General features: G+C 45.4%; 1 long non-coding RNA gene across 1 annotated transcript in view; it reads left to right on the forward strand.

Moving 5' to 3' along the window:
* The first annotated feature begins 6,829 nt into the window (after positions 1 to 6,829).
* Positions 6,830 to 6,933, forward strand: part of LOC136746635 (uncharacterized) — a 5,635-nt gene continuing 5,531 nt past the window's right edge. Inside the window, exon 1 of the long non-coding RNA XR_010816413.1 lies at positions 6,830 to 6,933. This exon is cut by the window's right edge and continues 2,601 nt beyond it. This is a non-coding gene — a long non-coding RNA (uncharacterized LOC136746635).

Here is a 6,933-nt window from a genome sequence, read left to right on the forward strand (position 1 = left end):
GGTGGAAAAACCCTGCTTGCAAAGAAGATTTTGTGCACAAACTTGGAGCCTTCAAACCAGTGGAAAATCTGTTTGGAAAAGACTCTACTTTCGCGAAACCCCAACTTCTAGGTGCATCGACTGAGTGGAAGTCATTGGACAAAGCTGAACCGGACTGCCTTTGTTCCAAACCACATGGACCTCGTGCCATGTGTTTTTATTTGAGGCCAATGACAGAGAGGCCTCTTTGCGATGAAGTTCAGGTAAGTTTAACAGTTTGGAGTTTATTATTCATGACATTTTGAGAAATCAATTAGAAATGTTATTCTGTAAGTCATAAACTTTAGAACATGTAATATCATTTAGTATTTTCTTAAATATAAATGAGTGCTGCATTAAACTGTTTTGTTTGACAATTTTAGAAATAAAATCTGTCAACGCCGAGAAATATCTTCTCATTCCTGTTTAACTGTTTAGTCTGAAATTGACACACATTAATAGACACTAGATTATAGGTGGCTCTGCCTATCCTTAATCATTGAATAGTAATCAATTAGGGAGAATTGTGGTAACAAGAAATGATAGGATCTTTCTCGGCACCCAAACGTAAATGAGACTGATATATATATATATATAACGAGAAGTTACCTGACATAAATACTAACCTGCATTAGTTATTTAATGTCCAACTAACACTACTAATGAGAGACTCACCTTCGTCTTACTAACAGTATTGTAGTCAATGTGTTTGTAATTTTGTGTAACGTTGTGTTATCATATGCGATTCCATGGTCTTTGATTTGGTCACGGAAGTGATTTGTCTTTGATTTAATTTTAATTCGTTTTTCCCTTTTTGTATAACTAGTATGGTGCTACATTAGATCTTTGTTTTTAATACATTTGAGAATTTATATCTTTGGAATTGGTGTCTGCATCCAATTATTGCAGAAATTGAGTTCTACAAGATTCCCGCAAGTGATGAGGAAGAGGATCCAGGTGAAGGCAGAGCATCCCTCTGGTCTGCATCAGGGTTGTGCTGATCACTTCAATGGGCAAGTTTGCAGTGGGAGGAGTGGATCCATGTCGTCTTTCCTTGGCACTTCACAGTGGTGTGGGTGGTCAGTAGCACTTGGTAGGGCCCCGTCCACCTGGGCTGTAGGGAGGATTTTCTTTTGTGTACTTTGATATACACATAGTCACCTGGTTGGAAGGGGTGACAATCCTGCTGGGCTGGATCAGTCTGTGCTGCTTTCACCTGTGAATGAATGGCTTTAATTGCCCGTGTTAATCCTATACAAAAAGACTACATAGTATCATCCATCAAGTGAATGTCCATCTCTCTTATTGACAAAGGAGGAGAAGCAAGAAGTCTCATGGGTCGTCCCATAATAATTTAATGCGGAGAAAGGCCCGTTTTCTGATTTTCTGGCGATCTCATTGTCATTCGGGCTATAGGAAGGGCATCTGGCCATTTGAGCCCTGTTTGTTCGCATATTTTAGCCAGTGTATTCTTTAATATTCCATTTTGTCTTTCTACAACTCCAGCTGACTGAGGATGATAGGGGCAATGAAAATGTTGTTTAACTTGCAGGGCTTTACATAGTTCCTGCACTATTTTCCCAGTGAAGTGAGTGCCCCTGTCACTGGAAATTTTCCCTGGAATGCCAAATCTACATATGACATCTCTTAACAGTATTTTTGCAACTGTTACTGCATCAGCCTTTCTACAGGGATAGGCTTCAACCCATTTAGAAAATGTATCCACTACTACAAGTATATATTCATAACCACAACAGTTAGGCATATGAACTAAATCTATTTGCATATGTACAAAAGGACCCCATGGTGGAGGATGTGCAGCTAATGTGGTTTTAGCTCCTTTTCCAGGATTGTGAGCTTGGCATATATGTCAATTTCTACAATATTGTTGAGCTATTATTATAAAACCTGGAGCATACCAATTTACAAGAACTTACACATCCCCCCCTTGCCCGTGTGCCCAACACCATGCACCAGACGGGCAAGCCAGGGTAGGAGTGCCTGTGGAGCAACCACGCAGCCATCATGAGATTTCCACAGAGCACTCTGCTGGTCAAATTTACATCCTGCTGAAATCCAAACGTCACACTCACTCTGATCAACAGCTATTTGGAGGGCAGCTACATCATTAAGAGAAGGAGCGTCAGAGTCGGAAGTAGAAGAAGGATTTTGTGAGACCAAGAGAGGTTTAAGGGAAGTGGCTGCTGCTTTAGCTGCTAGATCAGTCAAAACATTTCCCTTAGAAACATAATCAGAGAGACCAAAATGGGCCTCACATTTTATCACTGCAAGTTGGGCTGGAAGAAGAACAGCTTTAAACAAATTATCAATCAAATAGCCATTTTTGATAGGTGTACCTGAAGACATAAGAAACCCTCTTTCACGCCAGAGGGCCCCAAAATCAAACACCATAGGCATAGCGAGAGTCAGTGTAAATAGTGGCAGTGGCACCTTCTGCAAGGCAGCATGCACGAGTCAGAGCAAAAAGCTCAGCCTGCTGGGCTGAGCAATCTCGGGGCAATTTAGCAATTTCTAGTATGGCTGAGGATGAGCAGACTACATAGCCAGCTAGCAGAGAACCATCAAGGGCCCTAGAAGAAGACAAAACAAATTCTGCATTTGGTATCGGTGTATCAAGTAAATCAGGTTGAGGAGTTAGAATGTGTACTAATTCACAATCATGTGGATCTCCGTCATCAGCTACTGGCAACAGAGAAGCTGGATTGAGGGGAGGGCAGCGCTGTATAGTGATATTGGGAGCTCCAAGGAGAACTAATTCATACGTAGATGCACGAGAAGCAGAAAGGTGTTGTGTTTTAGATCGTAATAATAAAGTGGTAACTGCATGTGGTACAAGAAGAAAAAGAAGTGAGACTAAAACTATAGGCTCGGTAGCTTGTACTGCATAAGAGGCTGCAGCTACCGCTCTGAGACAAGGTGGAAATCCAGCAGCAACTGGATCAAGTTTAGTGCTATGATAGGCTATAGGTCACATGTGCCCTCTGTGTTTCTGTGTCAGGACAGCCTGAGCAAAACCTCTAATCTCATGGGAATAAAGATAAAAAGGTTTGTGATAATCAGGGAGGCCCAAGGCTGGTGCTTTTGCCAGATTCTGTTTCAATGCTACAAAGGCTGTGTCTGCTTCCCCCGTCCATACCAAGGGCTCTGGGCTGGAAGGAAGGCTAATATCAAGGAGGGGACGATAAGAAGAGCGTAATCTAAAATCCATTGCCTACAATACACTGTAGATCCCAAGAAAGTTTCTGTGTAGCCTTGAGGAAGAATAGTCCATGTTCATAAATCTCTGCCTAGCAGGTTAACAGGTGTGTTAGCTGCTAGCAGAAAAGCATGCTGTCCTGACAAAGGACCCACTTCCACAGACAACTGACTACTCAAAGGTGTAGGGATAGGAACACCAGATATTCCCACAGTATTAACAATATGCCCTGATAATGGAGCCTCAGGAAGATCTGCAGTCCTGATAGAAGATTTAGTAGCTCCAGTGTCACCTAAAAAAGGTATACGTTTCCCTAAAACTTTTAGTGAGACTGTGGGTTCTGAGTCTGGTGAAGTAGAAATTAATGGAAGCAGTGATACTGATGATGTTTCTCTCTGGCCTTGCATCAATTTCGTTACATTATCATTACTTTTCTGTTCGCTCTGCCGATGGCAGTGTCGAACCACATTTACTATGCCTTTAACATCTTTCGCTTCCCAATCAATACACACTCTTTTCACTTCTGCCTGCAATTTCGGGAGAAGTCCATTTAGAAAAAGCATGCGCTAAAGGAGTATCTGTCTGTTCTTCAGGGATACCGGCGTGCTTTTTAAACATTGTACGGCGGCAGTCAAGGTAATTGGTAGGCTCCTCGCTAACGTTCTGTTCACATGCCTGAATTTTAGACCAGTCAACACGAGTTGGAGTCACTGTCAATACTGCATCTAATATTTTCTTTAATGCAGCTGTCAGCAGAACCTGATCTACTATAGGGGTATCGGCAGGCCACTGAGCCTCCTCCTTTAATTGTCAAATAAGACCCTGGGGAACAATCATGTCCAAAAGAATGTTTACGTCATCATAGGTAGGTCGATGACAGCTAAAAATTACACCTAACTCTTTCTTAAATTTCTCAGGATCTTCACTCATTGAAGGGATATTAATAACTATAGTGTGTAACTCACTAGAGGACCAGGGGTGATAAACATAAACAGAAGGACCCCCCACCTGCCCAGGAAATTCTTGCATGGGCATTTGGGTGTCCAGCTGGGGCTGTGCATATATACTCCCAGCTTGTGTATGAGACAGAGAGGAGAATTGCTCAGCCATCTGTGGACACGGAGAGACCCTAGAGGTGTCCGTTGAATGGCTTTGTATCCCTATGTTGCAAAACCGTTTTTAGGTGCTCAAGTCTATATGAATCAAAAGTCCCATCTTCTGGAAACCTTAACTTTCTGTCACATATTGTCCACTCAAACCATTTGTGGACATCGCGCACCGCTTCACTTCCATAATTATCATACATATACCTAACATTTGTACCTTTAGGAGGTGGGTCGCCCGTCTTACTAGAGCTGTTCCCACCCATTTTCTATGTATTGTTTTGTACACAACAACCAAGGCGTGCAAGCCCTCAAAAATAATAACATTAAAATGACGGGGGAGAAAAAAAAACAACAACAACAACAAAAAAAACACAAATAATAATAAATCCTATATAGGAATAATAAAAAAAAAGTTTTTTCAATATGTTTGCATTTATATAACAATAGGTGGCATATGCAACCCTGGTTATCTGAGAAAAGAAGCACTGCCCAAGGGGGAGGGGTTTTCAGCACGCATCGCTGGAATGCATCAAAGACTTTTGTCTATCAAAGCTGCCATTGGCCCTTGTGCCCGTCACTCAAACAGGACCCTTCCGCTCAACTGACTATTCCAATGAACTATATACACTGCGGGGTGCAGGAGACAGCTCATGCACCACACGCAGGACACAGGAGCAAGTTACACACTGCCGACCAGCAGCTAGCGGCAACAGATGCTCTACTGATGTCAATAAATGAACTATATATAAAGCGGGGCACATGAGTAAACTCAAAGCCTCCCTCTGAATATAGCAGCAGTGGCCCTCAGCACAGCTAGTATAGCTAGGGCGGGGCCACAGGCCTGCTGACAAAGGACCTATGTACAATGGTGGGGTATAGGTTTAAAACACACATGCACTCCCGCCTACAGAATTAACTATATACAAGTCACAGTCTGGTAGGAAGGGATAACGGTTCTGCATTGCTTTTCCCAAGCATGCTCAACCGGGGCAGACAGGGATAGAAAAGCCAGGAACCAGTGTCTAATAGGCTACTGAGGCTCAACTGAAGCCAACACCGGATTCCCAATAGAAGGAACCGGGCCCGTCACGTCCAGCCTATAGAACCAAACAAAGGTGCGCGGCGAGACCCAACTCGCAGCTTCAAAAATGTATGCCAGTGGGGCACCTTGAAAAAGGGCCCACAATGTGGCTACACCTCGAGTCAAGTGGGCCACCAGGTGTTCAGGCACCACCAGGCCATGGTAATGGTGTCCACAGTCCAGTGCGAGAGGCACTGCTTTGAAAGCGCCTGGCCCCGTGTCTGTGCTCTGTAGGACACAAACAATTGGTCCAAGTGCCGAATTTCCTTAGTGCGCTCCAAATAGCACCTGAGAGCCCGCACTGGGTACAAGAGGTGCATCCTACTTTCCTCCTCTGAAGAGAAGGGAGGAGGATGGAAAGCCATCAACTCAATAGCCCTGTTAATATGGAAAGGAGACAGCACTTTCGTGAGGAACGCAGGATTAGGCCGAATTGGAACCCTGGAACCATCTCCCGCAAAACGGACACATGCAGGGTGAACGGACAGGGCGTGTAACTTACTCACGCGTTTTGATGTGATTGCCAACAAAAACGCCATTTTCAGTGACGCTAATCTAAAGTTAACTGACTGCAAGGGCTCAAATGGGGCCTTGGAAAGCACGTCCAGCACTACATCAAGGTGCCACGCAGGCAGAGAAGGAGCGCGGGTGGGCCTCAGCCTGCGTGCACCTTTCAGAAACTGCGCCGCTAAAAAAATGAGAGCCCGTAGGCTCGCCATCAATCCTGACATGACATGAGGAGATGGTGGCCAAATTAACCTTGGAAGTGGATGGAGACTTGCCCTGGTCCAACAGCTCCTGCAGGAATTGCAGAATTACACCTAAGACAGAACGGAGGGAATGCGTAGAGGACACAGCACGGCTAGCATGTCAATCCCCAGGGTCCCTGACTGATCCCGAATGGAGAACCATAGGGGACAATGTGTGGACTCTACCGAAGCGAAGAGATCCACCTCTGCCCTGCAGTAGCGGCTCCAAAGCTGCTGAAACACCAGTGGGTGGAGGTGCCATTCCGACACCGGGGGGCCTCCCCAAGAGAAGAGGTCCGCCGCCGTGTTGGAGATGCCGGAGAGGTGGGCTGCTCTGATGGAGTGCAGCTGAGGCTGCGTCCATAGAAGCAGTTAACACACTAGCCGATATAGTGTGTGCGACCGGAGACCTCCCTGCCTGTTGATGTAGGCAACCACCGCTGTGTTGTCTGTCCGCACTAAAACATGACTGCCCCGAATGACCAGCATGAAGTGACGGAGACCAAGGAGCACAGCTCGTAATTCCAGAGCGTTGATATGGAGGGCCCTGACGGGCGCCGTCCAACTGCCCCTGACTCCCTGTCTATTGCAGACAGCTCCCCAACCTTGCTTGGAGGCATCTGTTGTCAACACCACTCGGTGGCAGATTGGCCCCAAGGGCACACTGAGGGTTAAATTTGAAGGGCTCCGTCACCAATGGAACCAACGGACAGGTCTCCTCTCTGTTGACCCGAAGGCCCAACTCGGAGAGGCGGTCGAGGA

Source organism: Amia ocellicauda, chromosome 1, assembly GCF_036373705.1.
Source record: "Amia ocellicauda isolate fAmiCal2 chromosome 1, fAmiCal2.hap1, whole genome shotgun sequence".
Taxonomy (NCBI): domain Eukaryota; kingdom Metazoa; phylum Chordata; class Actinopteri; order Amiiformes; family Amiidae; genus Amia; species Amia ocellicauda.